Consider the following 15,782-nt stretch of genomic DNA (forward strand, 5'->3'; position numbering starts at 1 on the left):
TGTCTACAAATCCAAATACTTTAAATTTGAAGCGTCTATTCGTCAAAAATAGTCGAATCTAATAAAATATTAAAAAAATAATTTGCATAAATTAAATTGATCAAACTACTCCTGAAATGTTTCGAGGGTATTTTGGTCAATTTATTTATATGAATTATTTTTTAATATTTTTATTAGGTGCGCCTTGATGAGAAGAGTTTATGCTCCAAATTTTATACCATTTGGATTTATATAAAAAATATTGAAATTATATTACCGATATACAGTCCTGATCGTCAGATCAGCCAACATTGGGCTTATATTTTTTATAATTAACGATGAAAATATATTTAAGGTTATCACAAAGATTTTCGGTATTGAAACCACATTTCTCGACGCTATTTCATGGTCATACCTCTCGATGTCGAGATGATCAAAGAAAGGGTTTTAAAACATTAAACAATCTTTTTCGATAGATTTTTGAGGTGCATCTGTAGTTCTACATTATAAGGTTGCATCCTTATATAAACTTTTTCCTATATAGCCCACTAGCTCATATGAACATATGAGCCTAACAACCCAGATTCAATCTAGACCATTAAGCTCATATGAACTCATATGTTCATACGAGCTAGTGGGCTAATATCAACATTTTCCATATATATATAGTGATTTTACCTACCCTCATCACCATCCAAACTTCATCGTACGGTTACAGTTGTCCGATAGTGTTTCAATTTTTATTTTATTTTTCTACTAATCAGAATAATCTGAAATTTAGAGTGTATGTACAACTTAGTGAGGCACACCTAATTAAAATATGAAAATAATAATTCGTAAAAAATAAATTGACCAAAATACCACCGAAAATTTTTGGTGGTATTTTGGTCAATTTATTTTTTGCGAATTATTTTTTTCATATTTTTATTAGGTGCGCCTCACTAAGATATACCCACGCTTAAAATTTCAAGTAATTTGAATTTGTAAAAAATAAATTAAAATTGAAACACTACCGGATAATTGTGACAGTGCGATGAAGTTGGGATAGTTATGAGGTTAGATGAAATCACTGTTCATTTTCGCCTATAGGCATTAGGAAGAGTTTTCCCAACCTACGGACTGACAGGTACAATGTCAGCCAACAGCCAAGATTGAATCTAGGCCCGATCTAAAGGTCACGACCTCATTTCGTGTTTGAATTTTTATTTTTTTATACCAACCCAAATTACTTAAAATTTTAAGCATTCATTCTCCTTATTAAGGTACACCTAATAAAAATATTAAAAAAATAATTCGTAACATATAAATTAACTAAAAATATCTTTAAAAGTTTTCAAGGGTATTTTTTATCAATTTATATTTTATAAATTATTATTTTATATATTTTTATTAAGTACGACTTGATGAAACAAATGAACGATTTTAAGTGATTTAGATTAATATAAAATAAAATAAAATTCAAATACGAAATGAGATTGTGACTTTTTAATCATACTCAAATTTAATATGCCATCGGCTGATACTCAAATTTAATATGCCATCGGCTGAGCCTGTTCGGGAAAAACCAACGGTAAGGATGTTGCCTTTCCCATTTCTCTCTCGATGCTCTAAAAAACCCAATTTAATGGCCATGACAAAACCCGCCTGCCCAATGCGTCTCTCTCGGACCTCTCTTCTTCATCCCACCCGTGACTATCTCTCTCTCTCTACCCCTTGCTTCCACCCCCTTTTAAATGAGCAAATCGAAGCTGAACGTCCTCCAAAAGTGCAGATAAAAGCTACCCATCCCTCGGCGAGCCTCTCTATCTCTCTCTCCCTCCCCCCATAAAAACCCATCTGGCTCATGTCCCCCAAACTTCCATTCTTTCATCAATCTCTCTCTCTCTAAATGATTCTTATATGCCGCAATCTCTCTCTAAAGTCCAAATTATTCTCGTGTGCCCCTCACTTCTCTGGTTTTCCTCAGCCTCTCTCTCTCTACAAAACTCATTTCTCATAGAGCATCCCATCTCTCTCGACGAAACCCTCTCTTTCTCCTCGCAGCCCAACCCCTCTAATCGTGGCAGCCATTTTTCAAAGAGCATCCCTACGTGAGCTACGTACAAAACCCATTCTCTCTCTCCTGGCAGCCCAATCCGTTTAATCGTGGCAGCCATTTCTCACACAAAATCACAGAAGAAGTAGCAACAGTAGAGCCCTTTCTCACAGTATAAACACCAAAAATCACAGAAATAGGTATGGGAAGCTCCACTTTTTGTTAGGGCTTTTTTTTAGGGATCTTTATTGTTTTTGTTTCTTAGTCAGATGTGCTATTTGTTGTGCTCTCTTCTTATTTTTTAGTTTTTATTGTGATTTTGATTTCATTGGTGTGTTTATTAGGATTATGTATGAGTTTCTATTTTGGGTGTTATTAGGTTCTTGTATTTCAGCTCTGTTGCTGTTGTTTCTATGTTCTCTCTCTACACAATTAAAAGATTGAATGACACTAATACTTAGGTTTCTTCTTTTATGTGGATATCTTCTTCATTTACATAATGGGTTATGTATAAACAGTAATGCATACCTTTATATCCTTTTGGATTTTAATTGCATAAGTATCAATAGAATGTATTATGAAATTCTTTACTTATTGTGAATGCATTATGAAATTGTGTCTATCAGATACAATCAAGTGCAATTTATAGATCAAATTGGATGCCTTTTTTATGGAAATGAGTCAAACTTATGTTAATGCATGGAATTATTAATTGCTCTTATGGAAAATTATCAATGGCCTCTGTTTCTTATCTGGTAGTCTGGAACTTACTTTCTTAAGCCATTTTGTTATTGAGAAGCAATACATAGAGGTACTACCTATGCTACATAGACAAGGTGGCATATATGCCATGTTTTGTTGATTCAAATTATACAAAAGTTCACCATTCATGTACTTGGGTATTTTAAATGGCTTTTAAAATTTGAAAATGACTTTTATGCTTTTCTAAGTAGCTAGGTATTTTAAATGGAATCAACATTGCCTTGTCGAATCCTTCTACTGATGTATTTTTGCCCTCTAATTTTCGTGTTTGCATGCTTTATTATCCACATGCTATTGCAAGAAAATTCTGATATGTCAAATATCAACTGCCTCATTATCCATGTGTCATTGTAGGCACATTTTGATATGTTTACACATTACTTTGAGAGTTAAGTTCACATTAATAAGGGTGTCACCTATATTGTCTACAATTGCTTTGAATACGGTTGATCCTATGATGGAAGCAATAAAAATTTAATAGTTAACAAATGGGCTATCTTGTCTAATGAGTGTTGTTGTATTTATATAAAGGTTTGAATACATATATTTATATAGTTTGTCTTCTTATGTAGGATCAATTGAAAAACTTAGATGGATTACACCGTTTTAGACGGTGTGTCATCTCCCACTTGCACAACTGTAGACAACATGGGGGACACCAATGAGCCTATGGAGCAGGTTCCTTATCTTGCAACCCCTTCTAGAAAATTCATAGAAATGCAAGATGGAGAACATGACTCCTCAACCAAAGGCCTAGAAACAAATGTACCCCGTGTAGGAATGAAGCTTTCTTCAAAGGACGATGCAATTGACTACTATAGGGCTTATGAATTGGCCAAAGGTTTTGGTATCCGTAAGGGCACTACCCATAATAAAAAAGGTCAAAGGATTGATAAAGAAATGAATTGCTCTAAGGAAGGATTTCGCAAAGTAAAAGATCAGGTTAGTGGAAAGGAACTCCAGGAATCAAGGTGTGGGTACGTTGGGACTGAGTAAGAAAGCAGACAATGAGTGGGTTGTGACTATATTTATTGATGAACACAATCACGCTCTAGTCAGTCCAAGAAACGCTCATCTAATTCGCAGCCATCGAACATTGTCTAGTGCCACAAAGTTTATGATAAATTCAATGAGTTCGACAATGGTTAAGCCAAGACATATTCATGACATATTTATAGAGCAAGCTGGAGGGATCAAGAATGTCGCATGTACACAAAAGGACATTGAAAATGAAATTGTTAGCACCAGAAGAAAACTAAGAGGAGAAGATGGTAGTCTAATTATGCAATGGCTCTATAAAATGAAAGAATCGAACCCATATTTTTTCTATAGATTGAAGTTAGATGAAGACGATCACATTCTCAACATCTTATGGGTAGAAGCCACATGTAAAGTTTCCTATCAATGCTTCTCTGATGTGGTTACATTTGATACCACATTCAAAACAAATTGTTTTAGTATGTCTTGTGCACCCATACTTGGTGTAAATCATCATTTCAATACAACGTTTTTTAGACTTGCACTCATATTTAATGAAAAGGTAGAATTATTTGTTTGGGTATTTAAAATTGGTTAAAAGCAATGGGTAGGCAACAACTGGGTGTTATTCTTACTGATCAAGACCATGCAGTTTCAGCCGTAGTGAGACAAGTTTTTTACCAGAGTGAGAATTATTACTAGAAGTGGCATATACTTTTGAAAGTTAAAGAAAATTTATGCCATGTCTTGCGCATGCATCCTTCTTTTTAAGATACCTTCAAGAGTTGTATAGTTAGCCCAATAGTAAAAGAATTTGAATTGAGATGGAAATTAATTATTGACAAATATGAGTTGGAAAGCAATGAATGGCTAAATAGGCTTTATAGTTGTCACGTGCAATGGGTGGATGCATACTTGATTGACAGGTTCACAGTCGGTATGACTTCTACCCAAAGAAGCGAAGGGATGAATAAGAATTTCAAGATGTACTTGACATCCAAAACAAGCTTATGTACATTATTGGAAATATGTGCAAAGGTTGCAAGATAAGAAGGTACGAAAAGAAAAAGAAAACGACTTAAAAGACATTACAACTACTCAAATCTTAAGAACAACTTCTTTATTTGAGTCACAGGCATCAAAAATCTATACTCAAAAGATTTTGAAGATATTTGTAGAAGCGGTTGCCAATTGTATGAATTTTATGAGTGAGTTAGTTGATGAAAATGGACAGCTTGCCACTTTTAAGGTGGCAGATATGGGAACTTGATCTAGATCATACTTAGTTGAATTCGATCCCTATGAGAAGATGGCTTCTTGCAATTGTCACTTATATGAGAAGATGGGCCTTCTTTGCAGGCATGTGTTGAAGATTTTTATGATGGAAAGTATTTTTGAAATCCCTCCACAATACATAATGAGCCGTTGGTCAAAGGACATAAAGCGAGGGGTTTTTGTTGAGGAAAGTGGCAAACAACTTCGTGATACATCAGCGCTACCATGCTCCATTCAATATAACGATGTCTTGCAAGCTGTTCAATACCTCGCTGAGTGTGCGTCAAAAAGTGCGGAGGTTCATGAATTTGTAATATCTTTAATACACGATGACATGATAGAGGTTGATGGTAAATTCGGTTGTAAGCGACGTCCACTGGTTGATACCATGAGCCATGTCAATGATGAGAGGAGTACTATTAGTTGTAGTGACACACCAAATGGAAGTTATAACTGCCAAAATGTCCTTAATCCTCCACGAGCACGAGCACGGGCAAAGGGACGGCCGACAAATGCAAGAAAAAAAGCTCGATCAGAGGGATGGAAGCCAGTTGAAAAGTCTAGGAAATGTGCAGTTTGCTAGGGCAGTGGGCATGATAGAAGAAATTGTTCATCCTTCATTTGTGAAAAGTAGTAATTCATACCTTTAGATTCTTTTGAATTTTAATTGTATAAGCTTTTCAATCTAGATGTATTAGAATTTCCATATGATATTATTCATTGTGAATGCATTCTGAAATGCTAATATTGCAATTTCTTTTCTTACTACAGGGTTATTTCCAAAGTCCACTGTAAGATTCGATCCCATAAGAACGTGGGACATGAGCATTGATGGTAAGCAGCATTATGTATTATGCATCTATGTATGAAATATTTTATGTACTCATGTATGCTTTCATGTTGTATATATGGTTGCATGTGTAGGTTGTATGTTGCATGTCTCTCCTCAGTCTCTCTCCATGTGTTCCATGCTTTTATCACTGTGCATTTTGGTAAAAGATCAAGACTATTCTCCTCTATTTCAGTGTGTAATAGATCAAGACTATTCTTATTGTTGCAGGCCGAAAAGATGCTCCACAGAAGATGCGGTAAATTTTTGCAAAAGATTCAAGGGTCATTTTTTGTTACATGCTCCTTGCTATAGTTCAAGAGCTATTTTTTGTTATACACTCCATAGTTGTGGTGATTGTGTTGCATGGAAATGGGGTAGTAAAGAGTCATTTTTTTGGTAAAGTGAAGTTTTGTAATGGACATGTGTGGTGAATCTAGTGATCGTGTTGTATGGAAATGGGGACAGTAAAGAATCATCTTTTGGTAAAATGCCGTATTGTAATGGACATGTGTGGTCATTGTGGTGATTGTGTTGTATGGAAATGATTCAAGAGTAAATACAGGATTATTTAGCACAATGCTTGAAGTCCGGACATCTGTTCTCTTGCTCTCTCTCTCTCTCTTCTCGGAATTTATTTTTTAGATTTGGTAATTACTAATGGAGAGCAAGAAAGAAGAAAGAATTTCATTCAATGAGGCACTCACATCCATTTGTGCAACTTCAATAATTTCCAGTTATTACAAAATGGAGGAAGCAAATCATATATTGTTTAGTATGAACAGGGGAGGGGAGGAAGTGTAGTTCGACTTAATATACGACAACATCTTGTAACAGTTGCGAGATTATATCATTGTTTATTTGTTACTAGTTGCAAGATTATATCATGGCGTGCAATAGAGATGGACCGTGTGTGTAATGAGATTTTCAAAGTACGGAAATAAGCATTCCAAAATGAAAATCCAATTAACTTAGGTGCATATGAAAGAAAAGAGCAGAGTAAGTAAACAACACTGATTGTTGAACATCTTCTCAATAAAGGATGATAGCTAGCAGAAGTTCTCTTTTCCAAAAAAAATTTTCTTAAATAGAAAATAAAAGGTTATTAAGATCATAAAAAAAATTGTAGCAATGGAAAGAGAACTGAAAAAAATCTCGATCTCATTATTAGCATTGAGTTAACATTCAAACCAAATAAAATCGTAACTTTGCATTTATTTGATCTGTCTTCTCGCTCTTGATCTCTCTAATGTCTGCTCAAATCTACCCATCGCACAAGTTGTGCTCATGTCCTCTCTTGACCGTCTCCTCTCTCGTCAATTTTGTGCTACCTACCAAAGATTCTCTCTCATAAGGGAGACATGGTCGACATTGAACCAACCATTTAAGGCTAAATTAAGTTGCATCATTGCACTCTTTTGACCTTTCTCTCTGTAATTATTACACTATCATCTACAAAAAATTTACTCTATCCCCAATGGGAATGTCATCAGCACCAAACAAACATTCATGCTAAATTATTGTGTACCCAGCCATAATTTGACCTTTCTCTTTCTAATCTTTTACTGCGTTTTCAGCAATTGCAAAAGATTAACAGGAGTAAACCCAAAGTCCAGGCTAAATTAGTATGTTACCCTTGCACACTTTTGATTCTATTCGCTCTCATCATCTCTAATATCTGCTCAAGTCTCCCATTCCCTAATTGTGAAAGGTAATCTGGACGGAGCCAAAACTCAGGGCAAATTAATTTTTCTCTCTCATCATCTATACTTGCTCTCTCTTGATCTTCTCTCTTATCATCTCTCAAGTATCTCTCAGAACTCTTTAGATCATTCTTTGACAAATATTCATGCATTCTCTGATGTGCTTTCATGAACTTTCCAATATCAGCTTTAAACTCCTTCACTGGTTGTTAAGACCATCAGCACTTTGACCAAAAATGAAGACCTTCTTCTCTCTCATCATCTCTCTTAACATCCGTAGCAATCCACAAACTTCCCTCTCTCTCAATAGAAAAAGACATTACTGCTAACTAAAAAAGCCCATTCTCACATTATGTATAAGTTATACCCAGGCTCCCTCTCAAACTTCTTCTCTTTCATCGTCTCTCTAATCTCTAATGAATAAGTAAAACTCTCACTCTCACTAAACATGTTTAAAGCCTGCAAATAAGTTGCTGCCAATTCAGGTTCCTGCTCCATTAATGCCTCTGCAACTCGTCTACCCATCTTCAAATTCCCATGAATTTTGCAACTTCTCAGCAGTGAGCTCACCATTGTTGAATTCACCCCAAATGGTGAAGCTTTTAATAATTCCTCTACTTCATTTAGAATCCCTCCTCTTCCAAGAAGATCAACCATGCATGAATAATGGCGAATATTAAGAATTATCCCATGATTATTGTCCATTGTTTCGAGTATCCTCTTCCCTCTTCAATTAGGCCTCCATGACTACACCCATAAAGTAGAGAGATCAACGTTACACTGTCTGGTTTTAGTCCTTTATCTAACATGAGATCAAATGATTTCATGTTTTTTCTCTCGAACCCATTTCGAGCACAAGCCGAAATAAATGCAGTTAAAGAGATAGTGGTGGGTGACTGAATTTGAAAAAAATAAGGCGAGCTAGTTCAATCTCGCCGAATTTTGCATTGGAATCAATTAGGGAGCTGGAGACCGCAAAATTTGATTGAAAACCATTTTTTATGACTTGTGTATGGGACTGTTCATTCATGTTCAAGCTTGCCGTGAAAGCACAAGCTTTGAGAATTTTAGAGAGAGAAATTTCATCTGGTCTTATGTTTTTTAGCACCATTATCTTGAAAGCTCTAATGGCTTTCAAAGCAAACCCACACTCCGAAAAGGCACAGATAAGAGAGAGAGAGAGAAAGAGAGAGATTGCGGCATATGAGAATCATTTAGAGAGAGAGAGATCGAAGAGAGAATGGAGGTTTGGGGTACATGAGCCAGATGGGTGTTTATGGGGGGAGGGAGAGAGAGATAGGGGGGGACTCATCGAGGGATGGGTAGCTTTCATCTGCAGTTTTGGAGGATGTTCAACTGAGATATGCTTATTTAAAAGGGCGTGGAAGTAGGGGGTAGAGAGAGAGAGTCGCGGGTGGGATGAAGAAGAGAGGTCTGACAGAGACGTATAAGGCAAGTGGGTTGTGTCAGGGGCATTAAATTGGTTTTTAGAGGGCGTCAAGCGAGAAATGAGAACGGCCGCAGCATCTTTACCATTGGTTTTTTTCGTGGAAATCGTGGCCCTTGGACTTATTTAAAAGCCATACACGAGAAGGCGTACTTCATCCTTTTAATAGAAATTGTTGAAATTTCATCGTGCGGTCACGATTATTTAATAGTATTTTATTTTTTATTATTTTTTTACAAATCAGAATGATTTGAAATTTGAAGGATATGTAAATCCTACTGAGGCGCATCTAATTAAAATATAAAAATAATTATCCGTAAGAAAAATTAACCAAAATACCCCTAAAATTATTTTCTGGGGTATTTTGATCTATTTTTTCATGTAAAATATTTTTTTTATATTTTTTAAAGATTCACTATTTTTGATAAATATATGTTCCAAATTTCAATTCATTCTGATTTGTAGAAAAAAAATGAAACATGAAATACTATCGGACAAACGGGATCGCATGATGAACTTTGGACGGTGATGAGGGTAGAAAAATCACTGTTCATTTTCACCTATAGGCGTCACATAGTATTTTTCTATATATATATATATATATATATATATATATATAAGGAATAAATTATGTGAGCCTACAGGCCAGCAAACGACTCATATTGAATATGGGCCCGATCCAATGGTCACGACCTAATTATGTATTTGAATTTTATTTTATTTTATAAAAATCTAAATCACTTTAAATTTTAGACGTTCATACTTCTCATCAACGCGCACCTAATAAAAATATAAAAAATAATAATTTGTAATATATATATATATATATCTTACAAATTATATATTTTAAAAAATAAAAGAAAATTTCCTTTGCAATAAAAAGAAAAATTCTTAAGGTCTCTTTGTTTCAATATATATATATATATATATATATATATATATATATATATATCATTTTTGTGAAAAATTGTTTTTTTTTTTTTTTTAAGGTCATTCTATCTTTAAAAAAAAAAGAAAAAAAAAAAGAAGTGAGTGTTTGAGGCCATCTTTCTTATCCACTTAAAAAGAAGAAAAAAAAAAAAGAAGAAAGAATCTCCAACTATTTTTATTTTTTTTTAAAAAATCACTTCTTTTAAAAAAAAAAGAAAATCAACAAATTTTTACAGCATCTTTGTCTAAAAAACAAAAGTTTAAAGGCAATCTTGCTTTCAAGAACATAATTTTAAGGAATTTCTCATTTCCAAAAATTAGGCATCTTTGTCTAAAAAAAAAAAATTTCTTTTAAAGGCAATCTTGCTTTCAAAAAAAATAAAAAATTTAAGGCATTTCTCATTTCTGGAAAGAAAAAATTGCTTTGCAAGAAAGAAAAAAAAAAAACTTTTGAAACTTATTTTGTTTAAAAACTAAATACCCTTAGACCAAGATAACAATTCAACCAAGCGAAGGCTTGGTCAAAACTTGAATAGAGTGACAAAGAGGACACACGACACAAACTCAGTCGGTCCTGATACGGATAAGGCCTCGAAGCCTCGGGAGTCCTGCACCAACTAGCTCGGGCTGATATTTTTTTCACCTTTATACATTTATTTTATGTATTTTTTTATTTTTATTCGATTAAATCTATTTTATCGCATTTTATATTGTATTTCGTGCTTTTGGATCGATGCTGGCTCTGCCACGGATCTGAGAGTGGATTTATTCGTTTTTTTATAGATCTGGCCTCAAATCAGAATTTGATTGTCCCCACTATCTCTATCATTTTTTTTAAAAATCAATTTGTGGTATTCAGATCTGAGGGTCTTCTTTTAGAGATCTCTTCGATTTTACACTGTAAACATGACTATATAAAAGCGCGGGATTTAATATTTGCATACCAAAATCCTGCTTGTATACACAGTTGGTTTTAGCCGTTCAGGTTAAAAAGCCTACGAGATATCCCAAATTGGTTTAAAAGCTGGTTTTATACATGGGGACCTTTGCTTGATATACTTCTTTGTTCTATTAAAGAATCGAAAAAAAAAAATTTGAGTTCAATAAAAATGCTGGTAAAAAAGACCTAGATTTATATTTATGGATTTTATATGAAATCTCATGGATTATGAGATGGGAATATGTTATAAGCGACGATAATGATAGGTGAGATTATATCCCAAATCTTGAAAGACAAGTTTATATTAAATGGTGGGATATTTTCACCACCATACAACTTGTCCCAAATAAAATCACCCTTAAAAAGGTTGTCCCAATTAATTTAACTGTTACTAGTGAAGCAGATGAATTACTTGACTACTTAAATCAAGTAGAAACAAAATACATTTCCAAAGTTGAGCTTAAAAGAAGGCTCTTAATGGCCTTACAGGAAGAAGAAGACAAATGTCTACGTCCCAGCAGAATGACAAAAACTAGAATGAAGAAGGCTTCGATCCCGAATACTTTGAGCCTTTCACATCACAACAAAATTAAAATATTGTTCAAGTTAAGGGACGGTCCGACTCCAATCAATCCAGGACACATGCCTCGACAGTACCTGAAAAATCACAGGGAAAAAGACAAAGGAATTTACTCTTTTCAATAAAAAACATTGTAGCAGTTACTGTAGCAACGGTCAATGTAGAAATTTCACTATTCAGTAACTGTAGCACTTTTTCAGTCATTGTGCGGACTTCAAAATAAAACGAGTCCACCGACAATCTATTGTGTGAATTTCAAACTAATTCAATTCCACTGACACGATGCGAACTTCAAACAAGTTCAAGTCCACCGATAATAAGGTTCTATAAAAGAAGGGACTCCCTCTTTCAAGAGGCATCTCAAGATTTCTAGAAAACTATAGTCTTCTCTAGTAGGAATAAGAGAAGGCTTAGGAGTGGAATGCCTGGAACTGTTTTTCCTATATTGATGTATTGGACTAAAGCTTCCTTCTTAGCTTCTGGATTACTAATTTTATCAATCAGCTCAATAATTAGATTTTTTTTCTTTTGTGAGAGTATCTAAACTCAACCCATTCATATCAATAATGGATTTATAAAAATTACAGTGACAAGAGTCACCCTGATTTTGGTTGTCACCATCATTCGAATCGGAGTCAGAACTTGAAAGAATTAATTCTTCATCTTCAATTTATCCGATTAACATCTCTTCACCAGATTCAAAAGAGCTATCCGATTATTCTAATTTTATAAAAAGAATATTGTATAATTGTTTTTTTATACTATATTCAATTTCAAGGGTAATGCCTCTAAGACCTGTGCAAAACAGTTTAACATCGTGCAGTCAGGACGAGCACTACAGTTTAAGGTCATATTGCTTGGACCGTGGTGCAGATGGATGGCAACCTTTGGAGGCCATGGAGTGACCATGGTGATGGTTTGACTTACTTTGGGGAGATGGCACAAGGCTGCCTTTGAATGATGTATGACGTATGAATGGAAGGTGGAAAGCGGTGACCCACTAGCTGATGGCTAGTATGGAGGGCGGGATGGCTTGCCGTTATTTTGTGAGCATGGGTAAGACTCACTAGGGGAATGATGACTGGTGATAAAGGAAAATTGATTTACTGAGGAGTTATGAGGATGGTACATGCAAAAGGTGTGTGTGCATATGTGGGGAGGTGTATTTAGAGTCCTGCCTTTGGGACCTATACAAAGCAGTTTAACATCATGCTGTCAAGATGTGCACTACTGTTTTAAGGTCATATAGCTTGGACCATGGCTATGCAACTTAAAGCCATGTAGCTAGGACCATGCAGTTTAAGGTCGTGCAACTAGACCTCTTCTACATGTTAAGGTCATATAGTTTGGACCATGCAGTTTAGGGTCGTGCATCTAGACCATTATGTGGGTCGCTTGATAAGAAAGACTCCACGGGGAAGAGGTTTGTGAAAGGTGACCCGACTCTCTAGGGATAAGATGACAAAAGGTCTGGGTGGGAACAATGATTTTTCGAGGAGCAAACCAACTGGGGATTGAAGGGGTAAGCATGACTGAAATTCTATGGCATACACCTAATTCCACTGGGGATGATAGGATGAGGCATCAGTCTAGTTTGACTAGGTATAGTGACGGAACACACACGACTGCACAGGGTCGTGCTTGGCGGTAGCATGCTCGGCAATGTAACAGAAGGAAACACCCGGCGCCAGCATCCTTGGAGATGATGCACGTACAATGGTAGCAAAAGGACACACCCTGCGCTAGCATGCTCGGCGATGATGCATGCACAACGGTATCATGAATGGCTACACATGGACGGCTCTAGCATGAACAGCTTCACATGGACGGTACTAACATGTGCGGCGATGACATGCTTATCAGAGACGTGCTTGGCGCTAGCATGGGCGGCAGCTGCATGCACGACGCTATCATACACAGCACCAGTACGCGCGACATTAGCATGCACGACGCTAGCATGCGCGGTGATAGCATGCGCAAAGGTGGCATGCAGAAAAAGAACATGCACGGTGACAGCATGCTTGGCGATGGAGCATGCACGATGGTTGAAGGGGACACGCATGACAGTTTAGTGGAACATGTACGACAGTTGAGGAGACGTGTGTGTGAGAGACAGGTGCGACACGTGCGAGTGGCGGCATGCGAAGGACCTCGGGCTCGGGCTTAAGAGCTGCTGCCCCGATCAACCCGACCTCATGGAGGAAAGTATTTCAAGGTTTTGTGCCCCGAACAGACCACCGAGGGGTGCCTTTAGAAGTCCTCACCCTTGTTGGATGTGTTGAGGGAACGTTTAAGGTCTTCACCCACTTAGGTTGTTGTAGAGGTAGGGGCACGCATGATAATAAGTGAGGTCATGGGCAGTTACGGAGCATGATGGAGGTTCAAAAGAGCCACGAATGGTGTATTTCAGCTAGGGGAAATGGGAGCCCGATGGTGAAAAGCCCTATCAGGAAAATTGGTATGAAGTTGCATGGTCGGGACTGTGCCATGGCTCTTTGGGATATAACATTGCAGAGGCAGACACATGCTTTGGAATCTCACAGTTAGAACTATCAGCATGTGACTCACTCACTCACAGTGAGAGTGAGTGCCCCAAAGGGATTTCAACACATCCCTTTTATTTTGACACTCTTGCCCATAGTGCCCCTGCGGGTTTTCACTACGTCCGTCTTTATTATTATTGTTATTGTTATTGTTATTGTTATTGTTATTGTTATTGTTATTGTTATTGTTATTGTTATTGTTATTGTTATTGTTCTTGTTCTTGTTATTGTTATTGTTATTGTTATTGTTATTATTATTGTTATTGTTATTGTTATTGTTATTGTTATTTTTATTGTTATTGTTATTGTTATTGTTATTTTTATTGTTATTGTTATTGTTATTGTTATTGTTATTGTTATTGTTATTGTTATTGTTATTGTTATTGTTATTCTTATTCTTATTGTTATTGTTATTGTTATTGTTATTGTTATTGTTATTGTTATTGTTATTGTTATTGTTATTGTTATTGTTATTGTTATTGTTATTGTTATTGTTATTGTTATTGTTATTGTTATTGTTATTGTTATTGTTATTGTTATTGTTATTATTATTTTGACATATTTTTCCCATGATGCCCTTCCGGGTTTTCGTCATGTCCATCTTCTTTTTTTCTTTTTCTTTTTTTTTGGGGAGGTGTGTTTAAGGTCTTGCCACTGTGACCATCAATTTGGTGTGTTTTAAGGTCATCCATAGAGATTGGAGAGCATGTTAAAGGTCTTGCCTCTGAGACCGTAATTTGTGCAGTTTAACGTCGTGTCACTAGGAGGTGTTCTGTAGTTTAGGGTCGTATAGCTTGGAACGTGTGTGAGACAGGATCACACGTAGAATCAGGCCCGAAGTTCAATTTTCCCATGTCTATGCAATTCTAGATGATGTCTCCGGCGGTATAACACTCCTCAATCTTGCGACCAAGTAACCTATGGTATTGGCAATAATTGGGCTCGTCATCCATCCCCGTCTTCGTTCGGCCTCTTTGACGACGGTAGTTCAATCAGCCCCTTTGATAAGAGACTTTCAAGCAACTTGGTTATCATGGACTTTCCAAAGGAATAACTCTTGTGTCGGCTTTTTATTGAGAAATGCTTGATTTTGTTCTTGGGGACATCGAGTCTTTGATCTCCTTGTGGCAATAGAGTCTGGTCAACATAAGATGAGGGAGGTTTTTGGTAGTGATTCGGCTTTCCTATCACTGAGGCATCACATATTTTTTATGCTTTGGCCAACATGCCTTTTACCAGTCCTTCGTTCCCAACCCGAAGAAAAGATGGAGAAGCGACTGGCAGTGAGGGAGGTGAGGGTGGGAGTAGTTCATCACTTGATGGCCTTGTTTCGATGTCTGGAAGCAGTGCTTGAAAGACGGTAAATAGGGCTTGGTCCCTCGAGGGGGTACACTCAAGCTTTTGAGACTTCAGTACCGCTTGATGCAAGGTTTCTATCATTTCATCTTTTGACCTCATCTCGGCTTGTAATTGCCTTAATGTGGCCTTAAGCTGCACAATCTCATCTTCATAAGCTTCTGGTACTTCACCGATCACGACGGTTTCGATACTAGCCATACTTGAAGGCTCCTTACAATTAAGAGAGAACCTGAACCTCTTATAGGACGGCAAGTCTCCATCATCATCCTCAAGAGGACACATGAAGCATTCATGGCATAAGGAGGGCAGGCAATTGGCTTTGCAGGGAGTTGTGACATTCTCAGGGCATGGACGAGCCACTTGAACAAGGCTATCATCAGGGGAAGCGGAGCTCGTTTCATCCTGCACTGGGGAGCCGCTTT

The 15,782-nt window shown here is 36.5% G+C and overlaps 1 long non-coding RNA gene across 1 annotated transcript; it reads left to right on the forward strand.

Annotated features, from left to right (window-relative positions):
• Window positions 1-1,818: 1,818 nt before the first annotated feature.
• Window positions 1,819-6,438, forward strand: LOC105421905 (uncharacterized). The gene is made up of 3 exons (XR_967184.3): window positions 1,819-2,214; window positions 5,801-5,863; window positions 6,090-6,438. It is a non-coding gene; the product is annotated as an uncharacterized LOC105421905 (long non-coding RNA).
• Window positions 6,439-15,782: the final 9,344 nt, after the last annotated feature.

The sequence above is a fragment of the Amborella trichopoda genome, chromosome 4, assembly GCF_054954075.1.
Source record: "Amborella trichopoda isolate Santa Cruz 75 chromosome 4, AtrichopodaSantaCruz75HAP2 v2.0, whole genome shotgun sequence".
Taxonomy (NCBI): Eukaryota; Viridiplantae; Streptophyta; class Magnoliopsida; order Amborellales; family Amborellaceae; genus Amborella; species Amborella trichopoda.